Source organism: Mesoplodon mirus (assembly GCF_964341445.2).
Source record: "Mesoplodon mirus genome assembly, chromosome: 15".
Taxonomy (NCBI): domain Eukaryota; kingdom Metazoa; phylum Chordata; class Mammalia; order Artiodactyla; family Ziphiidae; genus Mesoplodon; species Mesoplodon mirus.
This window is the reverse complement of record NC_138991.1, coordinates 55,742,081-55,756,600: the sequence shown is the minus strand read 5'-3', so window position 1 is coordinate 55,756,600 and position 14,520 is coordinate 55,742,081. Positions and strand designations below refer to the sequence as shown.

Below are 14,520 nucleotides of genomic sequence, written 5' to 3'. Positions count from 1 at the left end.
TCACTTTCATTTTCCTCAGCCTGGCCCGGCCACGCCCCCTCACGTGGTTCACGCCCCTTCACGTGGTTCACGCCCCCTCACGTGGTTCTCGCTCTTTAGTCTTTCCCTTCCCGGTGTCAGTTTGTGAAGGTTTCTTTCTGGGTTTGTTTAAAGCCTGCTTGCCCTGCTGGTCTGAAGCTCGGAGAGGGGCTGGTTTCTGCTCCTGCCTCTCCTCTCCCCTCCCCTCCCGTGGTTTTAGGGGCAGCCTGGGCAGATGGACTGTGGCCGGAGTGAGGAGGGTGCCTGCTCTGGGCTCAGGCCTAGCGCACTTCTCTTTGTGGCCTTGGGGGACCCCTACCTCGAGGGGTGCCCGCCTCCTGCCTGCTGCTCCTTCCAGCGCCTGGTCCCTTCCTTGTGTGTTCTCATTGGGAGGCCTGCCAGCTGGCAGTCTGCGGCCTCCACCTTGCACCCTCCTCCCTCCTTCGGGTTTCATTGGGGGTTTGGAGTCTCACTGTGAGGAATCGATGCAGCCCAGGAGTGGTAACTCTCAACACCAAGAGCACCCAAAGAACACCGTCATTCCTCATGCCGCCTCCAGTCTGGCCTCCAGGTATGAGTCCTAGGCCTGGCTGCATCCTGAAAGCAGGATGGCCTGCCTCTGCGGCCTTTTAAGTCTTGGGGACAGGGATTCAGCATGAAAGAAGGGAGCTCACTCTCTTGGGCTGCTTTCTGTTAGGTGCAAATCCCCAGCTGAGTCGAGGGTGACCGTCTCCGCCAGGAGGAGGTTTTCAGCCTGTTCACCTGGGGCAATGCTTTTCCTTCCTGACCTCGTCCAATGTTGGGGAAAGGGAGCCGGAAGGAGTTTAGCTGCACAAACTTACTTGGCTGCTCTGAGGCGAGGATTTGCTGTTGTTACTAAACCAAACTTGGGTCTGCTTGCGCACATGCAGTAAAGCCAATCTACTGACACTGGGTTGTGCTGAAGGAAAGTGCAGGGTTTATTGTAGGCACCAAGCAAGGAGTCCAAGCAGCTAGTGCTGGAAAGGCCTGAACTCCCGGACGGCTTTCAGGGTGGGAGAGGGGGGTTGTGGAGTATGTGATCAGCTCCTGGTCACTCTTCTGACTGGTTGGTGGTGGGGTTCAATTGGGTTCAACATCATCAACTTCTGGTTGCAACCTGGCTGGAGTCTAGGAGCTGGTGGTTAGCATGCAGTTAACTTCTTCCACCTGGTGAGAGTTTCAGTCTCTGCAAAACAGCTCAAAGGATTTGGCTCAGAATATTATCTGTAGCCCTTGAGGAGGAACTAAAGATCCTTGACTTTGTTTAATGGCTAAACTATTATTATTTTGTCCTGCTTGGCTGTTTTCCATTTTTTCACTTCTCTGATTAAGTTTATTCTTTGGAACCTGGGGAAGGCCTAGGAGGCTAAAGTTTTTCTGCACGCAAGAGGCAGGCAGGGGACATGGTGGTGGTAGAGGTCTGTCTGGGAAGGCCCCACAGGGTCCTGCTTGGTTATACTGTGAGGTGATTCTGCCCTGGAGTGGGGGGCGTGAATAGGATGGAGGGAGGGGATGGGCCTTCCGGCTCCTACTGGAGCCTGATGCCTTCTACTTATTCTCCTCTAATTCTCACAGTAGCCGAAGGAGGTGAATTTGATCTCCCCATTTTACAGGTGAGGAAATGGCTTCAGAGAGGTTAATTCATCTGCCTGAGGTAAAACAGCAGGTACTGACAGAGCCAGGTGCTTCAAACCTAAGCCCATCTGACCACCAAGCTGGAGTGTGTTTTTTCTGTGCTGTCTCCCAGGGAAGTCAGGGAATATTGAGGCCCTGCTGTGTGCAGATTGTCACGTCCCATCAAGTATTTTATCTCATTTACTCGCCAGGGCCAATCCGTGGCATAGGGAGTGTGACCCCATTGTAACAGGGGACACTGAGGCTCAGGGAGGACAGGTAGCTCGGCTCCCAGTGGGGTCTGGGCTCCGTATGCGGCTGGTCCCAGAGAGGCCTTCAGAGGCAAAGAGGTAGACCCAAGAGGGGTGCTGTGTGGAGGCTGTTAAGTCAGTGAGGAATGCTTTCAGCTGCAAGTAGTTGAAAATCCACCAACAGTGGCTTAAGCAGGCACTTATGTTCCTCCCGGAACGGGAAGTGTGGGCGTCAAGAGGTTGCCGGCCTGGTTCAGCAGCTCAGTGCTACCAGGGATGCAGGTTCTTTCTGCCTGAGCCTCTTTGGTTGTTAGTTTTCATCCTAATGTTGGTCGCCTCATGTTTGCAAGATGGTTGCTGCTGTTCCGGCAACCATACCCATTTTTGGGCAGGAAGCAAGGGAGAAGGGGTAGCCCTGGCTATTTTCTTCCCTTTATCAGCAAAATAGAAGCCTTCCCACAAGCTCACTTGGCAGACTTCTCTTTACATCTCTGCAAGCAGAACCGAGCCACACGGCCCCTCCACTTTTTTTTTAAAGGATGGTTATAACACAAACTTAGTTTATTTTATTAATGCCAGTACACTCTGTTGTTTTATATGTCTCTATGTTTATTCCAAACTTCACTGGAAGTAAATATATTTTGCTTCCTTGAATATATGTTGTTTTTTTTGGGGGGGGGTCTTTTTTTTTCTACGTCTTTATTGGAGTATAATTGTTTCACAATGGTGTATTAGTTTCTGCTTTATAACAAAGTGAATCAGTTATACATATACATCTGTTCCCATATCCCTTCCCTGTCAGGCAAAGCAGCAGGCCGGGCGTGGAGGGAGCCAGAGGTGACAGGCTTACTCCTCCTCCCACAGAATTTGCCATGTAGCAGGGGAGGTGGTGAAAGGTCAAGCAGAGGCCCTCGGGCCACCCCAGCGGCTGAGTTGGGTTTTCAAGGTGCAATAGGAGTGAAATGTTACATCCGTGAATGTGAAAGGCCACTGCTGGGTCAGTTTCCAGTGATGCTCTTCCTCCAGCAGGGTGGCTCTGAACACCCTCCTGATCTGAGCTTGGGAGTCTCTGTTACCTGCACTGAGGGCAGCTTGACCTGTGACTCCTGTACCCTGCCCGGTGTTAGAGGTCGCCTCTGTTCCTGAGTCACTGGGACGCTCGGGGGAGTGTGCGTGGTGTTGGGCAGTGGTGAAGGAAAACAGGACGCCCAGGGACAGCGTGGTGGACTCGGCCTCGGGAGAGCCCAGCTGTTTGCATGGTTTCTCGGCCACTTGTGTCCTGGGTGTGTCTCGGGTGTCACTCCACCTTTCTGAGCCTCACTTGCCTCAACTGTAAGACGCGGGAGCATCGTTCTCCCTCGCTTCCCTGTGTTCACGGCTTGAGGGGTGACAGCTCGGCCAGACGTCAGCTCACCTTTGGCTGACTGAGCTCCGCGTGCTTCCTCTCCCTCTGGAACCTCGGAGGAGGATGAGGTGCCATCGTGCCCATTTCAGAGGAGGGGAAGCAGGTTCAGAGAAGGCAGGTGACACACCCATGGCTGCACAGGACGTAAGTGGCAGAGCTGAGCCTGGAACCCGGTCCATCTCGGCGACAGGGAGCTTGTGTTCTGTGTAGCAGACATCAAAGCGTCCAAGTGTGGAGCAGGACAGTGTAGCGTTGGTGTGACTCCGTCTGGCGTGAGGTCTGCCTGTACTCTCTCAGGAGCCATGTGCTTCTAATTAATTGCAGATTATGTGTGTGGGTCTGTTTGACAGTTGCCTACACATATGATACCACAGCCTGAGGGTGGACGGAAGCTGTGCAGCTGATGTCCTGATCATTTATGGGTATTTCACATGCAGTTAGTCTTCCTTGCCGTCAGTTGACCCCACCACCCTGCTGTGCGCGAGGCCAGTCTCAGCAGGTGCTGGTGTTGCTGCCCCCTGGGCACAGCCGGGGCTTTAGCCAGGTCAGGGTCACGTTTCTGCTGGTTGCACTTGACAGTCCAGCCACGTGCAGGCAGCCAGCGGGTAGAGCAGATGAGGGGGATGCCTGGTGCTTCCCGTTTGCTTACTGGAGCCAGAAGCTAGGGAGGCTCATCTGCTACCCATGATGATCACAGCCTCTCAGAGCCAGGAGGGTTCCGGAGGGTCAGCTTGTCTAACCTCATCTTATAGATTGAACATCTCAGACCCAAAGTGGGTGTGACATACTTAAAGCACGGCTGGACCAACTGTGAACCTGGCATGCTGTTTACCTGTCCTCGTTGTCACATTGCACATCTTTTCCTGTCCTCTGTGTCTCCCAGCTTGCTGGCCACACTGACTCCAGTGCCACCTCATGTAGGTTCCAAGGTGCAGCATGTGAGGGATGATTCGTTTGGTCACAGGTGCCAGAAACCAGCTTGAACCAGCTTAAATGAAGTAAGGGAATGTGATTGCCCTCAGACCTCCAGCATCCAGGGGGCCTCTTGCGTTTAGGCAGCACTGGATCCCCAGGCTCAGTTGGCCTCCAGGGCTCTTCCTGAGCGCTGTTAATGGAGTGATGAGGAGAAGCCGGGGTAAAGCATGTCCATGACCTCTGACCAAGCTGACTCTGCCCAGAATCTGCCGAGGCTTGGTTCTTCTCAAGATGAAAATCTTGAGAATGTTGATTTTGGGGGTAGAATACAGGGCTGGCATGGAGCCCTGGCCGCCTCTTTCTGAGATCCCCCGGTGGGGTTGGGGGGAGAGTATCACATGGTGGTTATGGTTGTGGGTCCCAGTGTCAAATGGCTTATGTTCTGATCTCTGTGTCTGTTTCCTTATTTATTTATTTTTATAAATTTATTTATTTATTTATTATTTGGTTTTGGCTGCGTTGGGTCTTCGTTGCTGCACGCGGGCTTTCTCTAGTTGCAGCGAGCAGCAGCTACTCTTCATTGCAGTGCGTGGGCTCCTTATTGTGATGGCTTTTCTTGTTGCGGAGCACGGGCTCTAGGTGTGCGGGCTTCAGTAGTTGTGGCACACGGGCTCAGTAGTTGTGGTGCACGGGCTTTGTTGCTCCGCGGCATGTGGGATCTTCTGGACCAGGGCTTGAACCCGTGTCCCCTGCATTGGCAGGCGGATTCTTAACCACTGTGCCACCAGGGAAGTCCCTTTTTCCTTATTTATAAAATGGATTTGATTTGAGCACCTACTTTGTGGGGCTGTTTGGAGGGTTTAATGAGACAGTTTACGCACAGAGTTTCACCCAGTGTCTGGCACGTGGCATGTGCCCTGCTAGCAGCTGTTATTAGGAAAGTCATTTTAATGTCTTGGTTTTTCCACCTGTAAAACGGGCTTGGACACCACCCGTTTCTATGAAATAAGGAACTTGGCTCTTTTAATACAGCCAAGCCTAGACCTATGCTTCAAGGTTGGTAGTGGATGAAAAATTGCCATGTGCAAAGGGGCAGCTAGACCCTGAGGCCCTGTCTCTCCTCTCCATGGACTTTCCCTTTTGGGTGCTCCTGTCACAGTGAAACCCCATGCCTTCTCTTGGGGGGCACTCTCCCCTTTAACACTCCCGCGGTGCCTTGGATGGAGGCCAGGCTGGAATAGTTAATAGGGCTTGTCTGAATGTTGGGGTATAGGTATCAGCCCCCTTTCTGCAAACACTTCCCCAGAGAAACCACTGTGATTGTTCAGGACCAAGGACAGAGGCCTCTGTAGCTGGCTCTGCAGCCTAGTGGTGAGGAACGGGCGCTAGGCCTAGCAGGTGCCCTAGCTTCCTAGCTGTGGGTCCCTGAGAAGATTGTTTGACCTCTCTGAACCTTGGTTTGCGCATCTGAAAAATAGGAACTGAGACAGCATGTGCTTGTTCGGAGTATTGATTGAAGTAATGTCTGTAAAGTTCTCTGGATGTCGCCTGGCCCACAGTAGGCGATTTTGAACGTTACCTGCTGCCATGCTGAGTCATCTTCAGCTTGGGGTCTCCTGCAGCCCTGCTTCCCAGCCGTGGCTGCGCACTGGAATCAGTGAGGAGCTTTGCACAAAAGCACTGCTGCCTGGGTCCCACCCCGGTTCTGGATTAGCTGGTCTGTGGTACAATCTGAGGTTTGGTTTTCGGTTGTTGTTGTTGCTTATTAGCTTCCTACGTGGTTCTAACATGCAGTCCAGTGTGGCTGGAGAACCATTCCACTAATGTCTGCCATCTGGTTCGTCCCCACATGGCCAAGGCCACCTTCCGGCCACCTTCCCCCCCCTCCCCGCCCCACGTGGGTGCTCCCTTACCCGCTCTAGGCTCTGCCAGGTCCAGACCCTGGAGAGAGAGATCTGGGGGAGAGAGAGGCTTTCCTTTTCCCAGAGTCTGAAGCCAGGGGTAGGGCTCCGGAATGGGGTGGGTTGCCATTTTGTCTTGTGATTAAGGTGGTCCATGGACGTCAGGGATGCTGACAGGATCTCGTCAGCCTCGAGAGACCATTCTCTGGGGAGGAACTACTTCTGATTGACGAATACATACCTGAAGTGGTGGGGCCAGAGGATTCTGGCGGTGGAGTCTTTGAACTAGTGGGGAAGGGCAGCGCTACCAGCGTTGTTTTCCTCTTGGTTGGGAATCCTGTCCTGTGGTAAGGATTGGAGTCTCCTCCACACCCCAAAGGAAGAAGGCGGCTCCCCAGTTTACCCAGGGGTTATAGATCTGCCTGGCTTCAGGAACCAGGCTGGTCAAACCTCCGGCATGGGTGGGACCCAGCTGGATAGGACGTGCTCTGTCCAAAGAGATTAGTTTTTGCTGGCCCCTACTGCACGGCACAGATTGTGTGCATGTGTGCGTGTGTGTGTGTGTGTTGGCGGGGGATGTTACTGAGTGGAATCATGCTGTTATAGCAGTAGGATGGCCTAAGTTATTCAGTAGTGCCCACGTGAACACCTTTGTAGAATGTACCATCCCTCTCTGGGTGCCTGCTGATTGAGCCCCTTTGCAATACAGAGCACGTAAGCCCTGCTTTTCATGGCTTCATATTTATCTAATACTATCTAGTTAACACTGGTATTCCACTTGTCACCTTAACCCAGACACTTCACTGGTTCTGCTACATGTTTCTCACTGGGTCTTTCTCATAAAACACTTTTGCACATAACTAGCATCTCCTTGCATTCTGGTGAACGAGAAGAGGATGACCTTGGCGTATGATGGCTGAGTGCACACCCTGCCGCCCTTGCAGTAGCACCCCACCTGGGTGAGCAGCTGGCTTCTACCCCTTTCCTCCCAACCCCCTCCATAATTTATTTTTCAACTATATCTGTAATGTCTTGTTAAAAAATATTTGAAGAGAATATGGCAAAATAATAAGAACTGGCCATGCTGGGTGGTGAGGACGAAGACGTTCACCATACAGATTTCTGAACTGTTCCATGAGACGTAGTGATTTTAAGCCACGATGCCTGCTCACTGTGGAAAAGTTTGGCAGTTCTTCAGAAAGTGAGATAGAATCACCACTTGTCCCCAGAAATTTCACTTGCAAGCAGAGACCCAAAAGAATTGAAAATGGGGACTCCAGTACATGTACACAGATGTTCACGGGAGCACTATTCGCAACAGCCCAAAGGTAGGAACAGCCCAGATGTTCATCAGTGGATGAGTGGATGGACGAAGTGTGGTCTGTCCATACGACGGAATATTATTCAGCCATTTAAAGGAATAAAGTGCTGACACCTGCTACGTGGATGAACCTTGAAATCATTATGCTCAGTGAAAGAAGCCAGATACAAAAGGTTACATGTTGTAGGATGCAGTTTATGTGAAATAGCTGGGATAGGAAATTCCACAGAGCCGGAAAGCAGATTAGTGGCTGTCCGGGTTTGGGGAGTGGGGGCACGTGTGGGAGAAGCTGCTTTGTGGGGGAGGGGTTTTACTTTGGGGTGCTGGAGGTGTGTCAGGACTAGACAGAAGTGGCGATTGCACAAAACTCTGAATGTACTAAAATGCCACCGAATTGTTCACTTTCAAATGGTTAATTTTATGTTATGTGATTTTTACCTCAGTACATTATTTTCAAGAATCGCAATTATCCCCCCATCTCCACCCCACCCGCTTCTTACTGCCCACAAAACTCACTCAGTTCCATTTCTTCTCCTTGAAGCAACTTCACCTTACAGTTGTTTCTGATTTTAGTTCTTCTGGTGGATACCTCTTTAAAGCTGAATGATGTACTGATGCCTTTTTTTTTTCTTTTTAATTTTTAGAGAATGAATGTAGGCTCTTGACTCCTTGATATGCGGAAAAGCATGAAATTAAGACTCCCCCCCCATTTACCCCTTCTAACCTTCTGACGATTTCATGTGTCCTCTGGTGCTCTCTTTTCTAGGCCTTTCTGAGTGGGGCAGGGCAGGGGTGCTCAGACCCTTTCTGGTCCCTGAGTTAATCGCTTTGGGGTTCTTGGGCGGCTGCCCTGGAGGGTCCAGCCCCTGCCCGTTCTCTCCGTCTCCTGGGGGTCTCTGCCTCCATTAGAGCCCCATTCAGGCCCCTTCCAGCTCTACACTTTTGACATTCTCTGACGTGGAACAGAAAGCTGATTTTTCAGAAATGGCTCTGCGTTGTTGTGTGCCACTTATCTTGACGTTTTCAAAATAATTGGCCGTCAGGAACTCAAACTTCAGGGCAGAGGGTCTCAGATGGGGGCCTGGAGCCGTGATGTGTTGGGTCAGCCTGTTAAAAACCTTTGTTAACAGCCTTTAAAATCAGATTTGTGTAGAAACGCGGGTGTTGGCTTCTCAGAGTGGGGACTGCGTCCCTGCGTGGGACAGTGGACTGGAGGCAGGAGAGCTGCCTTCGCCGGGCACATCCGCCCCTCTTCCCACTGTCCCCACGTCCCTTGGAGCACATTACTGCATTCACTAGCATTACTTTTTGGTCCTGTCTGTATTTGCTTTGGGGACACCTGCCTTAACATTTGTATTACAAGTCATTATAAACAAACACTATATGTGCGTGTGCGTGCACTTGTGTGTGAGAGAGTGCACACACACCAATGAGCAAGAAAACCCACAATTACACACATGGAAAAGTTCACAAAGATTTAGAACTTTATCAAGATATTGAAAGAGATGTTTCTTATCCCTTGTGATATTCTCGTTTCTCATTCTGTTTCCATGGGTTCCTCAAACCTTTCTCCTCCTTTCCAGATTATGTAGAAACAGTTGTTTTACAGTGGGGGTGGGGGTGGGTGTTGGAGGGCCAGAATTTAATCAGATTCCTGATTTTCCTGGAGGGCAGAGAAAAGTTGGGAAAGTTGTTGGAGGCCATGCACCAGGAGCTGGCTGAGTCTCTAGGGCGTGTGCTCCATTCCAGGGGACTGCTAGGCATGGTGCCACAGCTCGGGGACAGGCTTCCGAGGGAACCTGAGCAGGCTGGGTCCTTGTCCTGCCACCTCCTGGTTGTGTGGCACGGGGCAAGTCCCTTCCCTTCTCTGGGCCTCTGTTTCCTGATTCATATAATGGGTGTTGTAAACTTTGCTTCTGGGGGATGTTGTGAGAATCCAGTGAAATTGTGTATTTCAAGTGCTTTTCGCCTTGCTGGGCGTACAGAAAACAAGGCGTAGCAGCCACTGGCCATCTGAACACTGGGAATGTGTCCTGGGGTATTTTAGTTTCTTTCTTCATTATAACAAATTGCAAGACAGAAACTCTGGGTGGGCAGGGGAAAAGGGGAGGCAGGAAAGAGAAACAGGACAAAAAGCTAGACTGGGCCTGAGAGCGATTTAAAAAGTTATGTTTTGGGCTCAATATAGTTCATCCTTTCTTTTAGAGATAAAAGGAAAGGGAGTGGGTAGGCAGAAAACGATATAAAAAGCAGTATAAGTTTGGAAAACAGCGGTGTAGGTTAAGTATATATCCACAGAAGAACACTGTTTATTTCTGTGCATGTGCCCTCGTGAGCCCTCTCTTTAAATATAACTGAGTACGGGCCCCAGGGGAGTGTTTGTAAAGGCTCTCTGAGGTCTGCAAAAAGATACTATATAAAGCCAAAGAATTATTACACAGATCTCTGTATATGGGAGAGAACGTGTGCGTGTGCTTGCACATGCCCGCACATGCCCAGATGTCTAGTTACAGTCATCGAGTTTTCTCCCTTTAATCTTGAAAAGGGAGTTGAAGATCAATTGATCTCAAGATAATTTCCCTCCTGGAAGGCCTTTAATGGCTGGAAATGGGAAGGCTCTTACCTCCACCCTCCATGTCACTGTTTCAGTACTTTATGTAGCGACCTCTGACGCCCATTCTCATTGTGAGAATAGAGCATTCTCTGTGGTGTGTGTCTTTGTTTCTGTTTGGGTCCTTGGCCAGTGGAGGTTGGCAGCCGCTGCTCTGCTGATCTTGGGACTCGTGTGGTTGGATTCATGTGCCAAGGGGGAGGGAATGGTTTTGCAGGCTTGCCCCGTTTTAGGTCATGGTCGTGAAATATAAGAATTCGTCCCTTCCCTCCCATGTGTATCCATTCATGAGACACATATTGGAAAAAGCTCAATTTGAGCCTGAATCCCTGTCACTGGGGCAGGAACTAACAGCTGTGAACTGGTAGTTAGCTCCTCTGGTGAGGCCTTGAATTTATTATTAAACACACTAGACATTTCTGCCCGGCCCATCCCATGCTCAGTTCCTGGAGGTGAGGGGCAGATTTTAGCGGCAGGTGTCAGTCAGTCATTCACTTGTTTATTAATCCATTTATTCATCCGGCCCTTGACTAGTTCTGCTGGTCTTGTGGGTACTGTGCCCAGGGACTGTGCCGGTCCCTGGGGTCCCTGCTGTCAGGGGCTCACAGGCTTGGGGGTGGGGCTTTGGTAGCCACAACTGCCGAAGAACAAGTCCACCCCGAGGGACAGAGCTTCCACTGAGGTGGAAATAAAAGGGTGCGGCGGGGCTCAGGGAAGGAGGGGTCCTTTGAGCTCTCCTTGGCTTGATGGGCTGGAACTCGGAATCTTCTCAGGTCAGCACAGCAGGGTGGAGGATGTGAGGGCTCACAGGGGCCTGGGTTCTGGGCCCCGACGTGCCTGCCTCATTCCTAGGGCCGCTCGGCCTCTGCTCTCAGAGAGCTGTCTTGGTGATGCTAGTACACAGCAAGAGACCCAGCCGGCCAGTGGCGAGTTTACTGACTCGACAGGGATCCTTTTCAGAGTCTGGGATCCCCTGTGGCTTTGCCCCTTTATCAGGCCGAGGGCTCTGTGGCTCATGCCTGACATTTCAGATGCCAGCCACTTGGCTAAACGCAGCCTTCTCTCTGCGTGGAGTGGTCTTGTCCTCCCGGAGGGGCTTTATTGGCTTTTCTCTTGGGTGGGCTTCTTCCTGGTGCCCGCATCTCATGTTTCCCTGGCCAGGCCTCTGCACCTGACAACAAAAGGGGCCCAGCAAACCGTCCTTGGCTAAGCTCTCAGCAGGTGGATCTTGGTGGAGTGACTTGGAACTGTTTGCTCTTGGGCCAGACGCCTCTGCTCCCATCCTCCTTTGTCGGAGACTGTGGCCCACCCCAAACTTCTGGAAGTCTCTATCAGAGTCAGCCAGCCACCCTCGGTCTCACCACCACCTCACCCTTCGGACGCCTGAAGCTCCAGCCCCTGTGCAGTGCAGGCCCTCGGCTGGCTCGCCTCTGGGGAACCAGTGAGGGTAGAAGAAGATGATCTAGGGCAGGAGGCTGAGCAGGGACAGCTGGAGGGACAGAGGCAAAACTGAGGGGACCTTGGAAGAGGCAGGAGGGATCCACAGTGTCTGAGCAGCAGCTGCGCCAGGGCGGTGTCGCATTTATTAAAGCTGGGCCCGCAGCCCCTTCTTGGGTTCCAGCCATGGGGCCCCACCGTCGGCACCGGTGTCTGGCAGGCCGCACACCTTACCGCAGAGGGCCCGCAGTGGAGAAGGCTGGCACGGGGAGCGGGGGCAAGAGCTGCTGGATGTTCCCCTAACTTTTCCTTAAAGGGCCAGCTGGTAAATGTTTTAGGCCGTGCGGCCCCTCGGTCTCTGTCACAGTAGCTCAGATCTGCCTCAGTAGCATGATAGCAGCGTAGACAGTATGTAAACAGACAGTGGGGCTGTGTTCCAGTAAAACTGGCGCCGAGCCCTGCCCTGTCCGGGGAGGTCAGTGATATTAGCACCATTTTTCCAGCTGAGGGCACGAGAGGCGAGGAAGGACCCAGAGCTGAGACCTGTGGGATCTGGGATTTGATTAGAAGACCTGTGTTCTTTCTCTTCTGCCTGGTCGCTGTCCCGAAGAGCTTAGGAGCTTGGTTTCCACAGTGGACCAGTTTTTTGTTAGATTGGCCCTCAGTGTGCAAAAGTTTTAAAAAAAAAAAAAAAAGCAAAACTATGATTTCCTTAATGGACTTGTTCTTTGCTTGCATGTTAAGATGGGCTTGTGCTGCTACCTATGGCATAAATGTTTGTTCCCATATTTATATTGTTTTTATTGCTGCATTTCACATATTTAAATTATTCTGTCTGAACTTTATTTCCATATGTAGTAGCTGCAGAGATTTAAGTCTTGTTTCTTGCTCCCAAAATGGTACCCTGCCTTGGCAACATTTATGGACAAATCCATCCTTTCTGCAGTGATTCAAAATGCTCTGTATCCCAGACTGATTTCCTACGGTTAACATTCTCCTGTGTTCTTGACTGGATTTGCTGTTCAGTTCCCTGAAGCCAGGCAAGGAACTGATTTCGAGATGGATCATTCTTTGCCTTTCAGCCTTAGGAGAGGGAGACCCCGATTCAGCCGGGCTCTGTAGAGGCTGCTGTACAGAACGGCTGCCCTGTTGTCCCTCGAAATGTGTGCTGAGGCAGGTAATAAAGAGGAAAGGAATCACAATGACAGAGACCAACAAAGAATGGGAGGCGCGGTGCTGGGGAGAGGAGAGAAAATTACAAGTCAGGGAGCGCCTCTGCCAGTGTGTGTCACTGGAGCTTGGAGAAGTAGAATGTTTATGTGACGTATGGAAATCAATCCCAGCATTACCTATGCAAGGAAAGTCAGCAAAGCGAATGCATAGAAAGTTAAAGCCTGTCAAAAGGGTGATTTTTTTTTTTTTTTTTTATACGGGGGTGCGCGGATACCAGCTCTCAGGCCGTTGCCTTTTTCACCATTAACCATGAGTGTTCTGTGATGGTAACTTGGGGAAGGCAGAGAGGACAGTCTGACAGCGATGTTTTTTTTTTTAAAGATTTGAGGTATCAGAGTACTGCTTTACCTGTATTTGTGTCCTCAGTCATTCTGATGTTGATGCAGATACAGGGCATGGTCCAAGAGGCTGGAGATGCACAGTGTGTGGGACGGGGGAAGGAAGGGTTATGACAGGATGATGGTGTGGATCAGTCAGCGATGGCCATCCGCCTGCTTCTGTGGCTTCTGTGCGGTGTGACTGTGGCCCCTTCGAGGTGAACTTGTGGCCAAGACATCTCATTGCAGCTACTCGTAGCTGTTCTTTGCCAAAAGAGCATTCATACCTTTTCTGGGTCCTCCTGGGAAACACTTCCTCCTCCAAGTTTCCTTTCCCCCATGGACTGTACGCTTTTCAGCTGCAAAAGCCTGGGTGGTGCTGTTTGGGATCCCCGCGTGCTGTGCCTAAAAGTCCAGAAGCTGACCTGACACTTTTGCAGTCTCCCCCAGTTGGCACCTCACTCTTTGGGTCTGATTTCCCACATTGCCCATGCTGAGCTGGTTTGATGGTTCATAAAATTCTATTGTCTAGTCGTCTGCTCTAGGGCATAGCCCACTTGAAAAAATTCCTTTTTATTTCCCAAGGTTGAGGTGCACAGGAGCTCACTAAATCCTGTAACTCCTGAAAATGTGACCAGTGGAACCCACTTGTGCTTGCATGGTCACTGCTGCCTTGGGCCCCACCCTCCCCTGCCGTTGAAGGGAAAGGCACTAATTACGGTGATCAGTAACATTTGTTGAATGCTTTCTATGTGCTGGGCAGTGCTTCTGTGAGATAGAGACTGTCAAGATCCCATTTATAGATAAGGGGGTCAGGTGCTCAGAGAGGGTGGGTAACTTGCCCAAGGTTACCCAGCTGCAGAGGCCAGATTCAAACCCGGGTCCTGACTCTAGAGATCATGCTCTGAAATACACAACCCTGAAACCTGCATTCGCTGCAGTGTGAACACCACCGGGAACTTCAGTCTCTTTCAGCATCCCACAGGAAATGTGGCTTTATCCCCGTTTGTATTTTGCTGAAGTGGAAACCTGTGCGAGGTTACCAGGCAGTAAGTGGCTAAGCTGGGGCTTGAACACAGATCTCCTCAGCCCTGGGACCTATTGGTAGCAGCCTTCCATGGGTCCTGCTCCTGTCATTGCAATGGAAGCTACTGGAACCCACACCTGACCTCTTCTTGCCCCTGGCAGGTCCCCGCTGAAGCACTTTATTTTTCTCCAGCTCTTGGACCTACTCAGGGCAATTTCCACAATTTTTGGCCTTAGAGAGGGTTTTGGAAGGCGACTTGGGGCCCCGTGGGCAGCTTGGCTTGTCCCAGTGTGGGTTTCTGCTCTTTTTTCTTTTGAGTGTCCTCATTTTTTGAGTGTCCTCATTGGGTGGTCCTGAGAATTGAAACGAGGCTTTGGTGCTGACGTGTTACTAGACACAGAAGTACCCACCACGTGACAGCTGGTACCTTTGCCCTCCATTTTAGTTGT

At 51.1% G+C, this 14,520-nt stretch overlaps 1 protein-coding gene across 2 annotated transcripts in view; it reads left to right on the top strand.

The window, feature by feature from the left end:
• SNX29 (sorting nexin 29) overlaps positions 1-14,520 on the top strand; it is a 571,459-nt gene that overhangs the window by 115,769 nt on the left and 441,170 nt on the right. The gene's annotated exons all lie outside the window — the stretch shown is intronic.